We start from the raw sequence: 25,381 nt of genomic DNA, 5'->3' as shown, positions 1-25,381 counted from the left end.
AAGTCTTAACCATCTCAATATATAATTAAATAAATGAATAAATAATGCATCACAAATTATCAATCAAACCCAAAATATGCTTTGGAGCTACTCTTGAAAAATTAAAAAAAAAAAGAAAAAAAATAGTAAACAAATTGTTACACCACATCTAGTTAGGGTATTCATTTTTTTTTTTTTTTTTTACAATATCATTAATTAAAGTTAATAGGTTGTGAAAACTTCCAAAAATTATAAGGAAATCAAAATATTAAATAAAATTGATTCCTAAGGCTACAAAAATAAGCATGCATAAGTTTTTTTCACAACAATTTGAGACTCAATGCATGAATACTTGTTATTCATACTTGGTTCTTACATGACAAATTAAAGCATTGTTAATTCTTTAAAAATAAAAATAAAAACACAATTATGTTTACTTCAAAAGTGAAGTTTCTCTTTATGATTCAATTCAAGGATTCATAAAAAATGAACTTTCTTTTTATTATTAAAATAAATTAGTCTTTTGCTCATTCCTTCCAACATTAAAGTTATAATTAACTTTAACTATGACCTAATTTATATCTTAATACCATCCATATAAACACTATATTTTGTGAGTCATTTGGATTATTTTTCAATGAAAGAGGTTCAACAAGCATATGAGCCAACAAGGATAAAAGATTAGAGAATAGCTTTACCTAACCATATATGGTATTGTCTTATTGAGCATGTTTCCCATTTCTACAAAGGCATTATTCTCTTTGAACAAGATATCATTCTCAATATATGTTTCTACACATTTTCTGTTTTTTGACCAAGGGATTGTTTAATGTTCCAACGCGTTAAGTTGTTCCTTTCAAAATCTTTTATTATATATATATCATCTAATGTAACAACCTCTCGAGGATTTAAACTACTTTGTTGACATTTCAACATTATTATTTTCTCAAGGAAGTTTCATGTGTATGTGTAAATCTACGCAAGGCGTACATTTGGATGTTATACTTATGAATTTTAGGGTGGTTGTTCCCTTCTATTCTTTTTAAAGGCAGGCACCCACCTTCCCACTCATTACCATTATGACCTAGTGCAAATGACTTTCATTATATCTCATAAAAGATGAACAACTCATTTTAAATAATTTTGTTCATGCAAATAAATAATTAATTTAGAGGCACTTAAATGATCAACATTTTTTAATATGTATGCATATATACATGCATGCATACATACATAAACATACACTAAAAAGTAAAAAAAAAATAAAAAAAATAAGAAATTGAAATTAATTTTAGAAAATAGTGGAACAACTTTTAGATTTTATTAATTTTAAAATTATTTCCAATTTATATATAATTTTTCTCAATATAGGACAAGTGAGAACAATTTCTTTCCATGTTTATCTCGATTAAATAAAATATTCATATAAGAAATTAATTAGTCTTTTATAATAATAGGAATGTCCTTATGAAGAGTATATCTTAATTGAAAAATATGAAAAAATTATTTATTATAATAATAGGAAATTTTTTACAAATATATATATATATATATATATATATATATATATATATAATTATATTTGACAATATTGATTAAGAATACTTTATTATATAAAAAGTACAGAAAACTTGTTATTTCTCAATAGGAAATCAATTTTAATATCAACTATAATGATTTGTTCATTTTTATATAAATATTGTCTACAATAAGATCAAAATATTCATGGATATGCATCTATTTTATGTAGTGATGGAAACTTCACTTTTTAACTAATATGATCTCATAACTATTAAGACTATGTTTGGTTTCCAAAAAATTTGAGGGAAAATGTAAGGAAAAGAAAACAGAGAGGAAAAGTAAAAGAAAAAAAAAGTAAAGGAAAATAAAAATAACATTAAAGTGATAAATTATTTTTATTTACTACTTCAAACTTATTTTATTAATTTTAACTCATCAACATAAAGATTAAATAATTTGAAAATGCATAAATTCTAAACTAATTTTAATTATATTTGATTTTCTTTGGAATTTGTCATAAGACAATTAAACATAAAAAATTATTTTCTTTAATATCTTTTTTCTTTCCTTAATACTTTATGGGAACCAAAGTTAAATAAAAATAATTGAAGGTGTGACTCATATATATCACAATGCAATATAATTTTAATGGGATTTAATTCTAAAAAAAATATTACTAAGTACAATATTCATGGATATGCATCTATTAATAGTAATGTCCACTGCAAATGCAAAAAGACTTTAAAACTTAAACTAAGAATGGTTAATGGTAGTTGACCATATAATTAATTAGAATTATGTGTAATTTAATTTTCTCATAAAAATTAATCATATTTAATAATTATCATGATATGATTCTAGATTTTTTTTTTTTTTTTTTTTTTGTATGACCATTAACAATGAAACTAAATATTGAATCTATACATGTTTACTTTAAAAGATTGATTTCAAACCCTACATTTTCTCTCTGTGCAAAAGACTTTTCTAAATAAGAGTGAATATTTATACCTAGGTTTCTAATGAGAAAAGACCATTCTACTCCCTTTATTATCTCATTTCTATTTTTTTTTTCAATCCAATTAAATCTTAATACTAAAGACTTTTGTTCAAATATAAATGCCCAATTCATTTATTTGGCTCATAATTTTTTTTTTACTTAAGCCCAAACTCAAAATTAAAATCCAATTATATTTAAATAGCACAAAGTTTTTATTTTCTTAATTAATTAAGTTACAAACTTACTTAAGCTTGGGGTTGGGTTCTTGCATATGTAATTTTGAATTTCATGTTGTTAATGAGTGTTCACTTGAAATGAAATTTTGTGGTATTTGAGAAATCAAAGTACCAAAAATCAAGGAACTAGAAATAGAAATGATTGAATTAAAACTATAGTTGGCAAGGTCTTATTTATTTTATTTTGATTCTAAATGGAGAATTTTCATATTTGGTGCCTAAGAAGCTCAATAAGAGTATAATGATAAAAAATAAATATAGGATGAGCTAATTTTTCTGCTCCAATCAAGTGTGATTTTAGTCTTTTGAATATTTACTCAGTTTTCATTTATTGACTATAAACGTTCTAGTATTTTAATGCAAACATAAGTTTCTAGTAATTTACTGCAAGCATTACATGAGTACAACAATAATCAATCTTGGTTTTTTAAGAAAGTATGAGAATAAGCTCAAAGAAAAAAAATCCTAAGACAATGACTTTTTTGTATTTTAATGCCAACATTAGGTGAGTGGAAGGAAACCAAACATTGGTTGAAAAATTCAACTCAGTTTTTATTAAAAAATTAAATACATTATCATCTTTATTTAAATATTGTTAGGGCATATCTATGATTGAAATTCAATCAATGCAAACTTACATCCATAAACATGTTTAAAATAAAGAAATTTGATGTGCAAATGCATTGAGAGAAATTTTATCTAGTGGACTCTATTTGTTGCATAAGTCACATGACAAGTGGGAAATTTAGTACCATCCTATTTCGGCATATATAAGACAAAGAATAGAGACTCGTCTATACTATGTGAGCAAAGCAATGGTAGACGCTGAGACTCGGTACTCCAGAATGGAATAGACTGCTCTAACCCTAAAGAATGCTGCTCAGAATTTCTGCCCATCCTTCCAAGCTCATTAAGTGACCATACTCACAAACTAACCACTCCAAGTTATCCTGCACAAACCGGATCTATCCGGACGAATGTTGAAATGGGTCATCGAGTTGAGTAAGAAATCAAGTATTAGCCAAGGTTATCATTGAAGGGACAAGTTATGGTTGACTTGATAGCTGAACTCCCTAAAAAACAAGCACATCCGGCTAATCATTGTGGAGAGCAATGGTGGACACTTCATGTAAACGAACATTTAGAGTGTTCGGATCTGGAGTAGGTCTGATCCTACAATCACCAACTGGGGAACTAATGGAGCAAGCTATCTATCTCAGCTTTTCTGCCTCCAATAACGAAGTAGAATATGAAGTTGTCCTAATCGAGCTAAATCTTGCCCTAGTATTAGCAACAACCAACTTGGAAATCAAAAGTGACTCTCAGCTAATTGTCGGACAAATTCAATGAGAGTACGAAGCAAATGATGAATGTGTGGCTTGCTACCACGCCATAGTGGAAAGTTGCCTTAAAAAGTTGGACGAGTGGGTCATTAGACGAGTACCGTGTGAGGAGAATAGGAAGATAGACGCACTAGGTTGAAAGTTGCAGTCTAATTGGGAAGGGCCATATGTTGTAACTAAGGCAAGAGACTCGAGGGCATACCACCTCCAGACTCTAGACAGAGTACCCCTCATCCGCCCATGGAATGTGACCAACCTAAAACTATATTATCAGTAAAATTGCTTATATAATATAGTAGAGATAAACGACTAAAGCAAGCATGCTTAAAATAATGGGTACATTCATCTTGAAAAAAAATGAGCATTCATTGTATTTACAAGTATGAAATATTAGGCTTCAGCCGACCAAAGTAAAGAAATACAAAGAATCAAACCTTGTCTGGGGATCTTGCAATTCTTGCCTCAACCAGATAGCTTCTTCTTCGATTTTTTCTTTCTCGGTCGCCATAGTCGTCTTTTTCTCAACCAGTCGACGAGCTTCAGTCTAAGACACCTCTTTCTCTTCCTCAACCTTTCTCAATAAACCAACACTTTCTTCAACCAGCTCTTGGGCAGTAGGAGCCTCACTCTTCGTCGTCTCCAAGTTGGCAAAGAGATTTTCATTCCTGTCCATGATTTAGGCAGCATATGCCCTCATGGTTTCGACTTATATGGAGAATGCAGGTAATAGCAGTATCCGGAGTACCGTATGAAAACTGTGTCGAAGTGGCACATGCCCCTTAGCACCCAAAAACTTGAAAATGGATAATACCCGACAACTACCCTACCAGATATAGGTAGACGGATTAGGGGGGCATTATGGGGAGCTACATTTCACATGTCCTTCTCAAACTCTAAACCCTTTGGCCGACTAGGGCAAACATATAACCCATCTGGGATCATTCTGTCTGAACTTAGACAAGCTCCGTCTGGTACCAGAGTGAGAAGTTTTCTTTCTTCCACAATGCCAGACGGAATAAATAAACCAAGTCGATTGGACCTTTCAAACAAGAAAATCAATCCAATCAAGTCCTCAGGATTTCTAACATGCGTGGTTAACCACACTTGATGTTTGAGCAACGAACTAGACATCATTTACACCCAAAAGTCAATGTCAATCAATTGTTACACACAATCCCAAACATTGGCAAGCGTAAATGGATAGTTAGCCACAGGGTCAGAGATTTTGGCACAATAGTCAGCAAATGACACCAGTCAACAACCCTTACTTGATATGATTGCCCATCCACACAGTAATGACGACATTGATTGTCCTATCAAGGCTCAATTTCCACCCTAGTGGCAATCACCATACAAGAAAGGCAAGAGTGCATAATCAACGCTATAACGACGATGCCATCAACTTTATATAAACTCCTCAAGAAGCATGAAAAAGGTACATGTGCATTCTCTCCCACAAAAAAAAATAGTTAGAGTTATCCTCATTGATTTATGACTTAAGCTTCAAATGGGCATGCCCGGACCACCTATCTAGACATCTTTCTATGCAGGAAGAAGTCCACCTGACTCCAGTGAAGCTGACGGACTTGATCCAATTGTCGACAACAATGCCACCACTCGTTGATGAATGTGCACGTATTTTGTTTCTTGGATTGCTCTGTTTCATTTGGCAAGCCTCATCTCACCCTGTGCCATATTCTTAAGAGGAAGCAACACATCACAGCAACACCAATAGAATTAAGTAGCCACAGTAGCACATGCTTGCAACAACTAGCAACACATCACCAGTTGTAGCGATAGCAGTTATGCCCCTCAAAAGGCTGATTCATATGTAAGGAATTTACTATGTATACTATATATAGAGATGATGGACTTGAGGTCTTCCTTAATCATCTCCATCACATAATCATGAACCCAACATAATTCTTATGCAAAGTTTTTTATTTTCTTAATTAATAATTACAAATTTACTTAAGCTTGGTTGGGCAGTTGCATATTAATTTTGAATTTCATGTTGTTAATGATGTTCCTTCAAATGAATTTTGTTTATTTGAGAATCGAAGTACCAAAATCAAGAACTAGCTAACAACAAAATAGTTGAATTAAATTGCAATTGACGATATCTTTTTTTTTATTTTGATTTTAATAGAGTTTTTATATTTCATGCCTAATAAGCTCATTAAGAGTATGATGATAAAAAATAAATATAGGATGAGCTAAATATTTTGCTCCAATCAATTGTGAGTTTAATTTTTTGAATATTTACTCGGTTTTCATTTATTGACTATAAACGTTCTTTTCATATATTTGCATAAATGTGTCATTTAAAATGTAAGGTCTTTTCCTATTAAATTATCAATATATCAAATATAATTTATTAGAAGTTTATGATCTTATCTTCCAACCAGTAAGACTCAATCTTGGTTTTTTTTTCTAAGAAGGTGCAAGGATAAGCTCACAAGAACAAGTTTCTAGTATTTTAATGCAAGCATTAGGTGAGCTTTTTTGTATTTTAATGCCAACATTAGGTAAGTAGAAGGAAATCAAATGTTGGTTGAAAAATTCAACTTAGTTTTTTGTTAAAAATTTAAATACATTATCATCTTTATTTAAATATTGTTAGTGCATATCTATGGTTTAAATTTATTCAATGCAAACTTACATCCATAAACATGTTTAAAATAAAGAAATTTGATGTGGAGATACGTCAACAAAAACTTTATCTAGTGGGCTCTATTTGATGCATTAGTCACATGACAGGTGGGAAATTAATTTATAGTAACTTCCAATACATGGAAGAAAAATAATCATAAGTTGCTTATTTTGTTAATTCTTTAACAAAAATAGAAAAATAATTATGTTTATTTCAAAATTGAAATTTATCTCTTTGATTTAGTTTGAGGATTCATATGAATGAACTTTCTTTCTATTATGAAGATAATTAATCTTGTTGACTTTCTAGGTGTTGCCCTTTCTCACAAAAAGTTGTTCATTCCTTCCAACATTAAAGTTATAATTAACTTTCATTGTAGCCTAATTTACATCTTAATACCATCCATATAAACACTATATTTTTTGAGTCATTTGGATTATTTTTCAATGAAAGAGGTTCAACAAGCATATGAGCCAACAAGGATAAAAGATTAGAGAATAGCCTTACCTAACCATATGTGGTATTGTCATATTCAATGTTCTTATGTGTTTCCCATTCCTACCAAGACATTATTCTTTTTTAATAAGATATTATTCTCAATATATATTTCTATATGTTTTCTGTTTTTTGACCAAGGGATTGTTTAATGTTCCAATGCGTTAAGATGTTTCTTTCAAAATCTTTTATCATATATATATCATCTAATGTGACAACCTGTCAAGGATGTAAACTACTTTGTTGACATTTCAACATTACTATTTTCTCAAGGAAGTTTCATCTGTATGTGTACATCAATGAAAGGTACTTTATACTTTTGAATTTTTTTTTTAATTTTAGGGTGGTTGTTCCTTTCTATTCTTTTTAAAGGTTGGCACCCATCTTCCCACTCATTACCATTATGACATAGTGCAAATGAACTTTATTATATCTCATCAAAGATGAACAACTCATATTAAATAATATTTTTCATGCAAATAAATAATTAATTTAGAGCCCCTTAAATGACCAATATTTTTTAATATGTATGCATATATATATACATGCATGCATACATACATACATAAACCTACACTAATTAAAATAATTATTAAAAAATAAAAAATAAAAAAATAAGAAATTGAAATTAATTTTAGAAAATAGTGAAAAAACTTTTAGATTTTATTAATTTTAAAAATATTTCCAATTTATATATAATTTTTCTCAATATAGGACATGTGAGAACAATTTCTTTCCATGTTGATCTTGATTAAATAAAATATTAATATTAGAAATTAATTACTTTTATAATAATAGGAATGTCCTTATGAAGAATATATTTTAATACAAAAATGTAAAAAGTTATTTGACAATATTGATTAAGAATATTTTTTATATATGAAAAGTGCAAAACACTTGTTATTTCTCAATAGGAAGTTAATTTTAATATCATTTATAATGAGTTGTTCATTTTTATATAAATATTGTCTACAATAAGATCAAATTATTCATGGATATGCATCTATTATATGTAGTGATAGAAACTTCACTTTTTAACTAATATGATCTCATAATCATTAAGGCTATGTTTGGTTTCCAAAAAAATTAAGGGAAAATGTATGGGAAAGAAAACAGAGAGTAAAAATAAAAGAAAATAAAAAGTGAAGGAAAAAAAAGTTAATAAATTATTTTCATTTGCTACTTCAAATTCATTTTATTTATTTTAACTCATCAACATAAAGAATAAGTAATTTGAAAATGCATAAGTTCTTAATTAATTTTAATTATATTTTATTTTCTTTGGAATTTTTCGTAAAACAATCAAACATGAAAAATTATTTTCTTTAATATCTTTTTTCTTTCCTTAGTACTTTATGGAAACCAAAGTTAAATAAAAATAATTGAAGGATGGACTCATATATATCACAATGCAATATAATTTTAATGGGATTTAGTTCTAAAAGAAATATTACTAAGTACGATATTCATGGATATGCATCTATTAATAGTAATGTCCATTGCACATGCAAAAAGAATTTAAAACTTTACCTAAGAATGGTTAATGGTAGTTGACTATATAATTAATTAGAATTATGTGTTATTTAATTTTCTCATAAAATTTAATCATATTTAATAATTATCATGATATGATTCTAGATCATTATTTTTTTTTATGACCATTTAAAACGAAACTAAATATTGAATCTATACATATTTACTTTAAAAGATTGATTTCAAACCCTACATCTTCTCTCTATGCAAAAGACTTTTGCAAAGAAGAGTGAAAATTTATACCTAGGTTTCTATGGGCAAAGACCATCCTACTCCCTTTATTATCTTAGTTCTATTTTTCTTTTTCCAATTCAATTAAATCTTAATATTAAAGACTACTTGTTTAAATATAAATGCCCAATTAATTTATTTGGGTCATAATTTTTTTTAACTTAAACCCAAACTCAAAATTAAAATCCAATTATATTTAAATAGGCGAAAGTTTTTATTTTCTTAATTAATTAAGTTATAAACTTACTTAAGTTTGGGGTTGGGCTATTGCACATGTAATTTGAATTTCATGTTGTTAATGAGTGTTCCCTTCAAATGAAATTTTGTGGGCAAGATCTTAATTGTTTTATTTTGATTTTAAATAGAGAATTTTTATATTTGATGCCTACGAAGCTTAATAAGAGTATGATGGCCAAAAATAAATATAGCATGAGTTAAATTTTTTGGTCCAATCAATTGTGATTTTAAGTCTTTTGAATATTTACTCACTTTTCATTTATTGAATATCAACGTTCTTTCATATATTTGTGTAAATGTGTCATCCAACTATATTATCCTTTTACATTTATAAAATTTAAGGTCTTTTCTCATTAAATTATCAATATACCAAATATAATTTATTATAAGTTTTTGTTCTTTATCTTCCAACCAACAAGAATCAATCTTGTTTTGTCTAAGAAGGTGCAAGAATAAGCTCATAAGAAAAAGTTTCTAGTATTTTAATGCAAGCATTAGGTGAGCACAACAAGAATTGGTCTTATTTTTTTAAGAAGGTTAGAGATAAGCTCATAAGAAAAAAATTTCAAGACAATGACTTTTTTGTATTTTAATGCATCTTAATGCCAACATTAGGTGAGCAGAAAGAAATCAAATGTTGGTTGAAAAATTCAACTTAGTATTTATTAAAAAATTAAATACATTATCATCTTTATTTAAATATTCTCGGTGTATCTACGGTTGAAATTTTATTCAATGCAAACTTACATCCATTCCCATGTTCAAAATAAAGAAATTTGATGTGGAAATATGATGAGAAAAATTTTATTTAGTGGGGGCTCTATTTGATGCATAAGTCATATGACAAGTGGGAAATGAATTTATGATCACTTCATATACATGGAAGAAAAATAATCATAAGTTTTGTTACAATAAGATGAGACCGGTTGCGTGATTAGTTGTTGTTCTTCTTTTATTCTTACATGATAAATTAAGTGTTGTTAATTCTTTAACAAAAATAGAAAAATAATTATGTTTACTTCAAAATTGAATTTTATCTCTTTCATTCATTTTGAGGATTCATAAGAATGCACTTTCTTTCTATTACTAAGATAATTAATCTTGTTGACTTTCTAGGTGTTACCCTCTTTCACAAAAAGTACGTTGTTCATTCCTTCCCACATTAAAACTATAATTAACTCTCATTGTAACCTAATTTATATCTTAATACCATCCATATAAACACTATATTTTATGAGTTATTTGGATTATTTTTCAAGTAAAGCCGAGTAGAGGTGATCAGTAAAGCTTTTGCGAGTATCTTCACCTCTAAAACTCAAAAACACATCGTAGCTCCACTGAGAGTGAGAAATGGAAGAAGAAGAGGGTCTCTGGATGCTGGGGGAAGCCATGGTTGAACAGAAATTGGAGGAAAAATAAGGGTCTTTGGGTATTGAGTGACTTAATTCCCTTAGCCTTAGGTGAAGTTAGGATGTTGGTGGTGGGATCGATGTGCTTTGTCTTTCTCAATTATTTCTGCTTAGCCGTATCCCTCTAGCTTTGAACTTTCGCTTTTCTCCTTTTTGGTAGTCAACAATGGCCGGCCCTCTTGTCTGTGCAATTTACAGCTGTTCTTTTCTTTTATTTCCAATTAATTTCTAAAATATAAAAACTTATCAAGTCCATGGGATCTTTAATTAGGTCATTAGAGATCGTGTGAACTCACACGTACATTAAATTAAAGTTATTCCAGTAGAAAATAAAGGTTTATTAAGTTGATGGGTCAGGTAAAGCTTGACTTTTTGAAAATAAAAAATATAATAAGTCATAGGACACATAAAAGTTCATTTTTTTAAATCAAGTGCAACATTTTTAGATAATATTTATATAAAAAAAGCATATTATTATAAATAATATCAAAATTGATTTTTTTATTAAGCAATACTAAATGTTTTACACTTTTTATATATAAAAAATATTCTTAATCAATATTATCAAATAAATTTTTTATATTTTTCTTTTAAAATATATATATTTTTATAAATAATTTCTTATTATATAATAAATAAAATAGTTTTTTTTTTGTATTTTCCTATTAAGATATATTATTCCTAAGGAACAGGCAATTTTTATAAAAGAGTAATTAGTTTCTTATATGAATATTTTATTTAATCAAGATAAACATGGAAAGAAATTGTTCTCACATGTCCTCTATTGAGAAAAATTATATATAAATTGGAAATAATTTTAAAAATAATAAAATCTAAATGTTGTTTCACTATTTTCTAAAATTATTTGCAATTTCTTAAAGTTTTGCTTTTTTTATTTTTTAATAATTATTTTAATTATATATATACATATTATAGAAATAGAAAATTTTGAGAGAAGTATCTAAACTTGTTGTTAGAACCTTCAGAGATGATGAAGAGCTTCCAAGGGGAGAAGAGATTGCACCAGAGCTCTTAAAAGCTATTGAAGAATCAAGGATTGCCATTATTGTTTTCTCAAAAACCTATGCTCATTCCAAATGGTGTCTGGACGAGCTTGTCAAGATCATGGAATGCAAAGAGGAAAGGGGACAAATAGTTATCCCAATTTTCTATAATGTGGATCCGTCTGAAGTTCGGAAGCAAACTGGGATTTGTGGAGAAGCATTTACCCGTCATGAGGAAAATGCAGACGAGGAGAGAAAGGAAAAGATAAGGAAATGGATGACTGCCATGGAGCAAGCAGGCAATCTAGCCGGACATGTTGCGGAGAACAGGTAATTGTAACTTCTTTTCATTTTTCACTTGAAGTACTCTCCTTTTCTCTGTCTGCTGATATAAAAAATATTTAAAGCTATGTGAGTTTTAAAATTTTAAATTTTTTTATTTTTTATAAAATAAAAATCTGTTCATTAAAATTTTACACTTGATAAAGAATATACTAAATTATTTTAAGTTAAAACTGACATTCTTTTAAAATAATTTTTTTTAATTCCTTCAGACAAAATAATTAAAATTATAATTAAAATATGTTCAATTAATTTATAAAAGTTATATTTTGATTAAAGGGTTTTCAAAAAATTTTATAAAAATTTATAAATAATAATAATAATAATAATAATAATAGAGAACAGCTAGGGGAACCATTATCTAAATGAATGGTGAGAGAAAGTTATGCAAGTACAAAAGATGGTAATGTTGATCGTCTAATCGGTAGTAAAATTATTAGGTTAAAAAGCTTGGATGCAGAATAGGGGTTGATTCTATGATGGAATCCCCTATCAAAATAGGGTAGTAATATTCCAAACAAGTCAACTTCATTTTGAGCCTTCCAAAAGATTGTGTAGATAAGTTAACACAAAAATATTTCAATTTCTTTTTTCCACTTTTGATAATGCAAATCATATTCTGCATTTTCTTCCCACATTTCTATCACACGAGCAACTGTATATGATAAAACAAAGGCTATGAATAATTAAGGAAAATACCCAAAAGGGGGGGTGAATTGGGTTTTTCAAAAATCTTTTTCCACACAATAATATATGCACAAAATAAATAAAGGAAAGAGATAAAGTTAGAGAATTCAAACTCGGGTTTATAGTGGTTCGGCACTCCCTTGCCTACGTCTACTCTCCTCAATCTCCTAACCGAGTGAGGGTTCCACTAACTTGAAGCTTCAATCAAGCTTTCAATCTTCTTACACTTGGATTCTGGCTCCAATGGGTTCTTACACAACCTCTTCAAGATTTGAACCACTTGAAGGCTTTCACACTCAGTTTACACAAAGATGAAACTCTCAACCTAGCTTAAGGATGGTTCAAGTACAAGAGAAAGCTAGGATATGCAAGTAAAGCTAGGATGATTTACAAGAGTGCACTAAGAATATGCAAGTGATGGTTTAATGCACTAAGAAAGAAATGAGAGCTTTTTTTATCAAGAACAGGTAGGTAGGCTTTGAATGCAATTGTTCTCTTATCAATAAATGAAGTGGAGCTCTCAATTTATAGGTTTCTAAGCTCGGGAGTCAAAATCAGCAAAAGGCAACCTCATCCGGTCGAGATAGGGGTCGACCGGTTCACTAACCGTTGGAGCATTTAATGCATGACAGGTTACCATTGCCTCAATCGGTCCTCGACCGGACCTCGACCGGTAAAGGAATCACCTCGACCGGGAAGAGAAGGCTACTGGGAGAGAGAGAAGGTTTTTAACCTTCCTCGACCGGTCCTCGACCGGACTACCTCAGCCGGTCGACCGGTTCCTCAACCGGTTGATCGGTTGGCCTTAGCCTCGACCGGTTGAGCCTTTTTGGCCCCAAAAAACCTATTTTTTGATTCCTTTCTTTTTTAACACTTAGGAAAGGTCTTTAGGTGAGTTAATATGTCAATTTTGAATCAATTTGCCTAAGGTATATTTGATAAAACTGGGGTTTTAAAGAAAATCAAGTTTTAAAGAATAAACCGAGTTTTCTAAGATGCATGAAAAAGTATGAACATCCTAAGTGCACTCATGCTATCATCTTACATTCATTTCCTAGGATCTCAAGTCTTCCAAGCGTCTCGATCTTGTATCCATTTGGTCCTTTGATGAATTTTCAAGTTTATACCTGAGATTTTTAAACATTAAACCAATTAGTTACTTAACCATGGTTTGTTATCATCAAAACCCGATTAGGAGAACCCTTGGGCTAACAGTATAGAATAATGAAACTATACTCATAAATAGTTTGATAGATGAGGTTCATTTTATTTTAATTTAAATTCCTTTTAGCCCTACTAAGTTACAGTTGGAAAAGTAGGCATCATTAAATTTATTTCACGTAATTTATTGTCTTTTGCTACTCATTCTATTGCGTGAGTACATGATCTATTATGCTTTGCAATTGGCAGGTATGAATCAAAGCTTATCGATGAAATTATTGAGATCGTTCATGGAAACTTACCTAAGATTTTAGGTGTTAACGAGAACATTGTTGGAATGGATTCTCGTTTGGAAAAACTAAGATCATTGTTAAAGATTGAGTCCAATGATGTTCGCATGGTCGGGGTTTATGGGCTTGGTGGAATCGGTAAGACCACCATCATCAATGCTCTTTATAACCAAATCTCACATCAATTCGAAAGTGTTACCTTGCTCACAAATATCATAAAAGAATCCACAGAAAATTCTGGTCTTCTTAAGTTACAACAACTTCTTGATGATACTCTAAGGACAAAGGGGCAAATAGTTTTAAAGAATGTTTATGAAGGTATCAAAATAATAAGGGATAAGCTTTCTTCAAAAAAAGGTTCTTGTTTTTCTGGATGATGTAGATGAGCTGACACAATTGGAACACTTAATTGGAAAGCATGATTGGTTTAGTCCAGGAAGCAGAATCATCATTACTACTAGGGAAAAATATCTACTAACTAGACATGGAGTGGATGATATGTATAAAGTTGAAAAATTAAAATTTCAAGAAGGTCTTCAACTTTTTTGTTGCTATGCCTTTAAACAAGACCATCCTAAGGAAGGTTATAGAGATCTCCCTTGTCAAGTAGTAGAATATGTTGATGGTCTTACATTAGCACTTAAAGTTTTGGGTTCTCTATTATTTGGAAAGCAACCACCAGATTGGGAAAGCGAATTGAGGAAGCTAGAAAAGGTGCCTAACATGGAAATTGTAAATATGCTTAAAATAAGTTTTGATGGATTGTATTATACACAAAGGATGATATTTCTTGACATTGCATGTTTCTTTAAAGGAAGAGATGTGCAAATGGTCTCAAGAATGTTGGAGGGTTCCAGATGCGAAGTGAAAAGTGGGATAAATGCTCTTGTTGATAGGTGTTTCATAACCATTTCAAATGATAACACAATAAATATGCATGATTTGTTAGCCCAAATGGGCAAGGGCATCGTTGATCAAGAATGTCCTAATGAGCCGGGAGAGAGGAGTAGATTATGGAGACATACAGATATTTATCGAGTATTAAAAAGAAATACGGTAAGATATATATGTACATAAACAATATATTTTGTTCAAGAAGTTATTTATCTATATCACCTTAGTAAGGATTTATATGTATTATGCTCTTATAATTTTATACTCTTATTATCTAGGGGACTAAAAACATTGAAGGGATATTTGTTGATATGGACACATCAGAACAGATACAGTTTACATGCAAAGCTTTCGAAAGGATGAATAGACTTAGATTGCTTGTCGTCTCCCACAATCGCATACAACTTCCTGAAGATTTTGTATTTTCGTTTGATGACTTGACATGTCTCAATTGGGATAGATATTCTTTAGAATCTCTACCATCAAACTATTATCCAAATGATCTTATTTTCCTTAGTTTGAGCAATAGTAACATAAAACTACTTTGGAAAGGAAACATGGTATGATTATTATTTATTTATGCTTTTGTTTCATAATATTTTAAAGTTTTTTAAAATTGATTTATTAATAGAAATTCTATTTTGTTCTAGTGTCTTAGAAATTTAAGGTACATCGATCTTAGAGATTCACAACAGCTTATTGAACTACCAAATTTCTCAAACGTGCCACATTTGGAGGAACTTATTCTTTCAGGTTGTATAATTTTGCTTAAGGTTCACCCACATATAAGGGTGTTATTAAACTAACTTTTTTTTTCCTTGAATTTTATAGGGTGTGTAAGCCTTGAGAGTCTTCCTGGGGACATCCATGAGTCGAAACACCTTTTAACTCTTCATTGCAGTGGCTGTTCAAAACTAACTAGTTTTCCAAAAATCAAGCGCAGTATTGGAAAACTAGAGAAGCTTAGTTTAGATAAAACAGCTATAAAAGAGCTACCATCATCGATTGAACTTCTAGAAGGTCCTCGCAACTTGTATTTGGATAATTGTAAAAACCTTGAGGGTCTCCCGAACAACATTTGTGATTTGAGATTTCTTGAAGTTCTAAGTCTTGAAGGTTGCTCAAAACTTGACAGATTGCCGGAGGACCTGGAGAGAATGCCATGTCTAGAGGTTCTTTCTTTAAATTCGCTCGGTTGTCAATTGCCTTCTTTGTCAGGTTTATCTCTCTTAAGGAAACTACAGTTAGATCAATGCAATCTAACACCAGGAGTAATAAAGAGTGATAACTGCTTGAATGCGTTGAAAGAATTAAGTCTAAGAAACTGCAATCTAAATGGAGGAGCGTTCAATAGTATTTTCCATTTATCGTCATTGGAAGTATTAAATCTAAGTGGGTGCAATCCAAAGGAAGGAGGAATCCTCAGTGACATACTTGTGGGTATCAGTCAACTAGCTAACCTAAGAGCCCTTGACTTGAGTCACTGCAAGAAGCTTTCACAAATTCCAGAGATTCCTTCAAGTCTGCGACTGTTAGATATGCACAGTTCAATTGGGACCTCATTGTCACCTATGCATTCTCTGGTGAATTGCCTCAAATCAGCAAGTCAGGTATGATTTTCTTGTGTTAGCGTACAATGTTTGTATAAATTGTACGTATTCCTGTATGTTGGCATATTTTGGGTAGAAATTGTCTTTTCCATGTAAATTAACTAGCATAGATATTGTATGATATATAATGCTAGTTGCTTTGTTAGCTTCTTATGAATTTGATGGAGCAAATGGGGTTGGAAATATGGTGAGTCGGGAGGAGCTACTGCCTGCCAGCTCACAAGTGTTTCCTGTATAGCCCTGGAGTGAATGGAGTTGATCATATAAGACCATTTGTTTTCACTGGTGGAGGGAATTGAGCTTGAAAATGGGATTGAAAGGATAAGCTACTTGTTCCAGGTTGGTAACAGAAGTCCTGGTTTGCTACAGCTAAGCAACTGAGAACTAGGAACTCAATCCAAGTCTTTTGATAGGATTTCACTACTGCAGATTGGAGTTCACATGTAATGTGAGTGAAAGACCGGAGTGATATGAAAGCATTTTTCATGAAAGAGTTGAAACAATGGGAATCATCGATCTAGGACATATTTTTCTAGACCATAGAAACAAATGGCCGGAAACGAAAAAACATTTGTTGAGTTAGTTGGATGCTCCTCCACCTTGAAATTTGCATGACAATAGGCCATAAGGGTGTGCCTTATGTCCCTCGGCACTGAGTTGGTTCTACTCTCATTTTAAAAATGAAGAGCAAGAGAAACTCTTAGTGGGAGATTTTGAAATGTGAGAGAGCTTTACCTTAATTGAGATTCTAAGAGTGAATTTGAAGTTACAATTTGAGTTCTGTGAATCTACATGAAGATGTTGCTACAAGTGAAAACATCTTCTTATTTTGGTTCTATGAATCTATATGAAGAAGTTGCTTTGCAAATAGAATTTTTGTTTTCTAGTTTTTGGAGATCACTTCAATGACATAATGAAAGTGATTCTGTTGTAATGTAATTAGTTGAGGAGAAAAGAACTCGTGGTAACTGAAGAGAGTTGAAGGAGGCTATGGTGAGAGATTGATGGTGAGCACATGATGAGCCATATTGAAGCATATAAAAAAGAGGTGTGGATTGAAGAAATAATCACGCTGAGGATTCCTTGAGGAGATTGGTGATTGATCTTAGAGGACTTGTAGGCAAAACTGGATTTATATTCATAGTGGTTGTAGTAATTCGATTAGTAGAATTTAACACATGTTCGTTATGAGTTAGAGTATGTCCATTTATCATTTAATGGGATGATCTATAACTCAAGGATTGTAAAGGTAATCTTAAAAGATTGATAGCGTTCACCTCATTATATTATGGACACCAGTTCATGGGGAGCTTGCTTTTAGTACCCATGTATTTTATATTCATGTAATATCATAGGATATTAGAGTGAAGTTGATTCTTTGTAGTAGGATGTTAAGTCAACTTTAGAATTAGATTATAAAGAAGCCACTATTTTCCGACAAATCCTAATGGTCCTTACTCGAGTTCATACTTCTATGTGACACATTACTTAAGGGATATATGGGTTATTTATTCATATGTGTATATAAGGGTGTTTTGGTAAAAATGCAAAGTTGCTTTAGATCTTATGAATGATGTTTTTGGAATGGGATAATTAATTAATTGGACCCTAATAGGGCTAATTAATTAATTAATTAGGATCCAAGTGGGCTTTTTTTAGTGACCCCTAAGCCTAAGATAGACTCAAGTCACTTAAGCCCATAGGGAATCCTATATAAACCCATTTAGGGGTTAGGATTTTTTTTATTCTTCTTCCATTTCTTTAGAATCTAAAGAGAGGAACCATAGCCTCCACCCTTCTATGAGGATTCCACCATCTACAAGTGCCTAGATCCAGGAAAGAGAGCCATCGAGCAAAAGATCTCTTGGTTGTTGAGATTTGCACTAGCTTTTTCATCGACTGAAATCATTTTGGAAACATCAAGATTGTAGGTGTATTTTATTAAGCACATGGATCTATAGTTTTTCATGTATACGCTTTTGTTGCGTAGATCTAGAGATCCCTAAGATAGTTTTTGCATACACCCCAACGATCCTAAGCTTAGTTTTTGCATACACCCCAACGATCCTAAGCTTAGAATGGATTAATCCAAAGGCTCTAACAACTTGTCATTTGAATGCATAAACACAACATCTTATACTTCTAACTGAGTCCACCTATACGTTAAAACCAAAAGGACTTGCTATGATGTTTAGACAAGCAGGAAGCTTAATGTAAAATATAGTTTTTAGAAACAATGTCTTATCTAAACAATTCTAAAAAATTAGGGATGTTTGAATCAACATGTGTTGAAAGAATTTTTGTTAGATACTCAACTTGGATTAAAGCCTTTAAGATCTTCTTTAATAATTAAAGAGTTGTAATTGAATCGATCAAAGTATTGATAGATGACTTAGGAAGTAAAGAAAATAATATGTTTTTCTTAAGGATATTTCATCAAACATTCTAGATTTAGGCGAGGAAAAAAGAGTTGAATGATTGAGAATGTGAATGAACTCAATGTTGAAAATCAAGCAAACATCCACATGGAGCAAAATAAGATAAACTAGTGATCATCCTATCAACAATGTGATTGGAAATGTTAGGGATGGGGTCCTCTCTAGAAGCTAAATTAAAATGGATGAACTTAGCTAGGTCACGACAATAGAAAAGTTGTAGGAAAAATTTTACAAGAGATGGGAGTGGTAAGTTTGTAAATCTATCCACCTGTAGATCAATGGTTGGAAGCCTTCTTTATCTAATGACATTTAGGTTGGATAAACCTATAGCATAGGAGTTTATGCTTGATAACAATCTTCCTAAGAAATCACACCTTAGAGTTGTTAATAGAATCATTATATTTGTGGTTGGTACTTATAAACTTGGATTGTGGTATTACACCAATATATTTGTAGACAACATTTTTCATACAAATGATGACTAGGGATGGATTGTCTAAAGATGGGAAGAACACTTACAAGGGATGTTTCTATATTTTAATTGCTCAATTGCCTAGCTTAATAAGAAGCTAACAAACTAAGCAATTACTTTCGATAAAACGTATGTTAAAAGGATTATGGTGTGAGTGATAAATCATAATTATGCCTTGTCATAACATGAGAGCTAAGCTATTAATATATTAAAGATCTAGTTTTACATTATAAAACTAAGCCCATTAACATAAGGCATTACTAGTTTTAGTTGAATAACATACCATTGAGAGATATGAATTGTACAATGAATTTTGGTTTGCACTATTTTTGAACTCTTTCAAGAGACAAAATCTACCTAACTCATGGATGAATATGCATCACTATAGTAGTTTCTTTAGAAATCTAAAGATATATATTGATTTGATAAAATTAAGACTTGAAAGATGTTTGTGTTGGGATAATTCAAGAACTACCTTGGGTATATTAATGAACATATGAAAAAATACTTTACTTGTTTTCTAATATTTGAATGATGGATTTTAGAGGAATGTTTCAAACACATTAAATTTTTAAGTGTAAGCCTTATTGGCTTAGTCCTCATAAAAGATCAAGGATAAAAAGAACGTAGCACCAAAATGCTTTAATATACATGAGTTATTCTCTCTAATGTTAAATCTTTTGATCCATACCTAAGTTGTGTAGAATCAAGTATCATTTTTTATTATGGTAAACATTCATTAACATTGATCATCCCATTTTACTTGAATTCTGATTGTTCTTCTCTCTTGTTCAAATACTAAGTCTTTTTATGTAGTAACTCTGATTAAGAAAAACCAAAGAAAGAGTCACTACAACTTTTATAGTACTCCAGGTATCATCCTCTAGGACTGGCTATGGAATTTGTCAATACTATGATAAATGAATCAATTTTATTTAAATCCTAAAGTGAAAAACAATATGTGAATGAACTTTTATTTAGTAAAACTAAATAAAAGAAACTAAATTAATAACAAAATTTATATTGATTTTTAATTCAATTGATTCAAGTCTGAGGCTTTCCTCAATCCAACTTAAGGTATAGAAACAGAGAAAACAGAGGTCTTTAAGTAACATGATCTTGAGGTTTTAGGATCCTTAACCGCTCACGATCGACCGAAGCTCTAAAACTCAAAATTGCATTTGAAACCTAATTTTCCTTTTTAAAACAAACTCCTAAAACCATCAAATAAATGAGAAGAATTACCAGTTTAAGACTTGTCTTTTTAACTCTTCGTACTCCTTATAGCTTTGTTATAAGGTAGATAATGATAGGGAAGACCAGGATAACTAATGATCAAGAGTTACCAAGAATCACTAGTATCGAGTAATAGCTTACTGTATTATTCCCTAAATTAACTCACAAGGATAGGGTAAAAATAAAATTGATAAATTGTGACTCAACCAATAATTAATCTTATTGTTATAATGATTTACTCATTATCCCTGTAAGTGTCTTAGCCCTACTCATGCTTCAAGCCCCAAGTTGGCTTTTAGCCCCGTGGGGGTGATGCCATAATCACATTCCATAAAAGAGTACAATTCCATAAGTTGAATCAAAAGAAACTAAAAAAACAATATATTCACTAAAAAAGAAGAGAAACAAACCGAAGTTGTTGTCTTTTTCCACCACAAAATGTCAAACTCTTGGAAAAATATCTTTAAACCCTAGAACTAAGAGAGTTTATATAGTATTATCAATGACCTAACATGTGGCATACTCTCATTGGCCACTTATTACAAGGAAAAGTCATAAAAAAACCTAAAAAGCTTCAAAAATTGCGAGTTCTGAATGAGTATAATGTATTTCGAATTTGATAAGGGCGTTTGAAACTCGTTTCAACATGTCTCAAGCCTCAAAGTCAACAACTAGTGGCTGAGTTCGGAATTTGGGTAAGCTCCAAGTAAATTTCGAACTCATAAGTGGAAAGAGGTCCAATTCAAAATCACAGGGTTGAGTTCAAAATGCATAGTGAATTTCAAACTCAACATTCTTCTCTAACTAGTATGCTTCAAACGCGTATAATTTCCTTGTTTCAACTCCGATTTGTGCACCATTTGAAGCGTTGGATTCCTGAATTCCAGAGCTTCAAAAGATTTATAGCTTGCCAAAAATGGACTTCAGGAAATGCTTTAAATTTCACCTCAAATTCAAAGTACATAATGCCTCTAGATTTTAAGTTCCAAATTTCCATCCAACTTGATGGATGCCTCATTTTCCATGTTTGTGTGTCTTCTTTCATAATTTATAATGATCAATCCTCATCTCCCAAACTCATCATAACCTTGTCTTGCCTTTCCACATAGTCTATGAGTCTTGACTCACTCATTTCCTCATTTAACCCTTTCTTGATCTTTCAAATTTTAATGTGATTCAACTTGCTATGTGTAGTCCTCACAGACAATAAAGGTACACTTGAGATCTTCTTGCTATCAACTATGAAAGTAAAGAAGGGATTGAAGAATAAGAAAATGACCTACTTGGCTACATTAAAGGAGGAAAAGAAATATACAATAAGGGAACTCATTCACAAGGTAATTGAGGTGGTATTTGAAGAGTTCTAGTATGTGATGCCACTAGAAGTGACAATTCATGTTGGTGGATCCTGTTCACAATGTGTCAAAGCAAAGACACTTGATTAAATAAATCAACTCAAACATGACACAAAAAATAATAATTAGGTTAAAAGAATGAACTCGGGCATAACCTAATTATTAAATAAGTAACATGTCATATAGTCCATTTAATAATAATGTCCCATTAATAACAAAGTCAAGTTAGATCTTGTTTAAGTTAATATGATTAACTTCCCAATCTGACATGTTTATAACTCAATTAACCTACTTATTCAAAATCAAGTTTTAAATTAGTCAAATGTGGGTTATTGTTATAATCTAGTTAATTAACATCATTATTAGACAACTCAATTTAGGTGAAATTTTTATTATGTAGTTTGACTAAAAAACAACCTATTTATTAAACAAGTTATTTAGATTTACACAAATTTGACCTAAACATGATTATACTCAACCCAAACCCACTAAAAACGCCTCGGGTTCGAGTCTGGTTGACAAATTGTATCAAACTTTGCCATCCTTAGATACCATTAAAGTTTCATAAGAAACTCACACAAATAAGGGAAAGGGAGCACAAGATTGACTTAGAGCTAGGAGCTAAGCCCCTTGCCATGGAGGTCCCATAGGATGGCACTACCTAATTTAGAATAACTAAGGAAACAACTTAAGGACTTGCTTAACATGGGATACATCCAACAAACTAAAGCTTCATATGCCACATCTATATTATTCTAAAAGAAACATAATGGATCCCTCTAAATGTGTATAGATTATCGAAGACTCAACAAGGTGAAAGTGAAAAATATTTTATTTTGCTTGTTAACAATTTGTTTGATCAACTTAGTAAAGAAAGGGCTGACAAAGTTAGATTTGAGATTAGGCTACTACCAAGTCATGATTGTTGGAATGGGACAAACCTAAAACTAGGTGTCCAATAGCGTTCCTATAAATTTCAATCCCTGTTCAAATTTCCTTTTTTCGCAAACTTTTTTGCAATATGAAATTACCTTTTATTTGAATTATATATGCACCACTCTTTCTCTAATAAATTTAAAAAAAATAAACTATTAAATAAGCAATACTTATATATTAAATAATTCATACAAATATTATACAAAATAGTCATTAATTTTTTAAAAATAGTTTTTTTTAATAAAGTACAAAAAAGTTTGATATTGCTAAAGGATGAAAAAATAACTATTTGATATCTTATTTTAAAATATGAGTTTAATAATTCTAATTTTGAAGATATAAATGAAATTTATAAAAATCTAATAACAATATATAAATTTTGAAGCATACATGCCATTTTAAAATTTTGCGATAAAAACTTTATTTATTAATTTAAAAATTGTAATGAATACATAAAATAAGAATATAAAAAATTTACAAAAAAGAAAAAGAAAAAAATTGTTACTCAATCTTGACATTGATAATTTTTTTTTTTTGCTTTTAATTTTTTTTTCTCATTTGCAGAGCTATTACAATTTTTTGATGATTCATTTACTAAGAATTTTGATTTCCCTTATATTTTATTTCAAATAACTAATATATTTTTCTAAAAATTTTATTCTTTATAATTTTTAAATGACATTTTTTTAATTATAATTTTTTTTTAAAATAATGATGTAAATAAGTGTTGATAACTTTATAAAGTTTGTTTTGAAATCTTTTTTTTTTTTTGTTAAGTTTTTATTTATTTTGATAAGAGTATAAAAAAAATAGTTTAAGATGACTATAAGTATAGAAATAATGTTAAATTCAATTAAAATTTTATTATACCTCCTTAAACATCAATTAATTCATGGAAAAGATGACGAAAAAGTCTCTTCAAAATGTGGTGATGAAGTGAAAGATCGTGAGTTAAAAAATTAAGAAATATAGTTTAATATAATAATTATTAGGAAGTTAAAATGCCCTCAAATGCTTTTTTTATTCAGGAATAAAATGAATTAAACTTTTCTTTAGCAAATTCTGAAATTTCTAGTGTGAATTTCCACTAGGATTTGAGGGAATGTTTTAGTTCATTAGACGCTCCACCTTGAAACTTGCATGGAAAAAAGCCAATAAGTGTGTGCTACATGTCTCTCGCCTCATTGGAGTAAGAGAAGCATGAGGAGAAATTTTTTTCTGAGTTTTTGAAACTTGAGCGAATTTTGTCTTTAAGATTCTGGGAGTTAAGTTGAAGCTACAATTCTAAGATTTCTGAATCTGTATGGAGAAGAAGCTACTGCAAGTGAAGAAGAGATCTGCTTATTCTACTCACTTTCGGTTTCAGTTTCCCCTCACTTCCAGTTTCCACACTTAATCTTGTCACTCACTTTCATGTTGGTTGATTATCCGTCATCTAAAAGGGATATTAAGTAGATTCAGGAGCATAGATCAAAGAAAGTTAAAACTGGGAATCAATTTATCGAAAACTGATAACAAACTCTCTCATAAAAACTCACATAATGGCAGACCCACTGGATTTTCATTGACCTTTTGTGCAGGATTTGAAACACGAGAGCAATTCAAATGGAGTATTTCTCGCTGATTCTCACTACATTGGCCATGGAATCTGTATTGTTGTTCCGGGAAGCAGTGGAATTCCCAAGTGGATAAGGAATCAGACAGAGGGATATCAGATCATAATGGAGCTTCCTCAGAATTGTTATGAAAATAATGACTTCTTGGGAATTGCTATATGCTTTGTTTATGCTCCACTTGATAAATGTGAGGACATACCAGAAAATGATTTTGCACATACATCGGAGAATGAATCTGGTGACGAAGCCCTACATGAATCTGACGATTTACTTGAAGCTGAATCTTCAATCTCCACTGAGTTAGAATGTCAATTGTCATTGAATGACGGATATGGACTTTCTTCCCTGTGTGTGCGACATCTCAGTTTTCGCACTACTTGTAAATGCTACCATGATGGAGGTGTATCAGAACAAATGTGGGTGATGATCTATCCTAAGGCTGCTATTCTGGAGAGCTGTCACACCAAGCAATTCACGCTTCTTGAGGCTCAATTTATGGGCTCTCACGATCATTTTAAGGTGCTCAAGTGTGGGCTCCAACCTATATACGCCCAAGATCCAATAGTACAGACTGAGGATGCGGATGCTAGCTGCTTGGAATGTCAGAGGAACGTGGAACACCGAAAGCTTTGTTTAAAGGGTCAGACAATCACCCGACTACCCATTGAGTGTGCCTCTGAAGTTGATACCTTATGTTTGGGAGTGC

General features: G+C 30.8%; 1 protein-coding gene across 1 annotated transcript in view; it reads left to right on the top strand.

Annotated features, from left to right (window-relative positions):
- The window catches only part of LOC117906633 (disease resistance protein RPV1-like), a 58,527-nt gene extending 33,396 nt beyond the window's left edge, over window positions 1-25,131 (top strand). Inside the window, exon 8 of the mRNA XM_034819748.1 lies at window positions 24,640-25,131. The gene's annotated coding sequence lies outside the window, so the exon portion shown is untranslated. The remainder of the gene's footprint in view (window positions 1-24,639) is intronic.
- Window positions 25,132-25,381: the final 250 nt, after the last annotated feature.

The sequence above is a fragment of the Vitis riparia genome, chromosome 18 (assembly GCF_004353265.1).
Source record: "Vitis riparia cultivar Riparia Gloire de Montpellier isolate 1030 chromosome 18, EGFV_Vit.rip_1.0, whole genome shotgun sequence".
NCBI lineage: Eukaryota > Viridiplantae > Streptophyta > Magnoliopsida > Vitales > Vitaceae > Vitis > Vitis riparia.
Note: the sequence above shows the minus strand (reverse complement) of the source record. Positions and strands in the feature narration are given on the sequence as shown.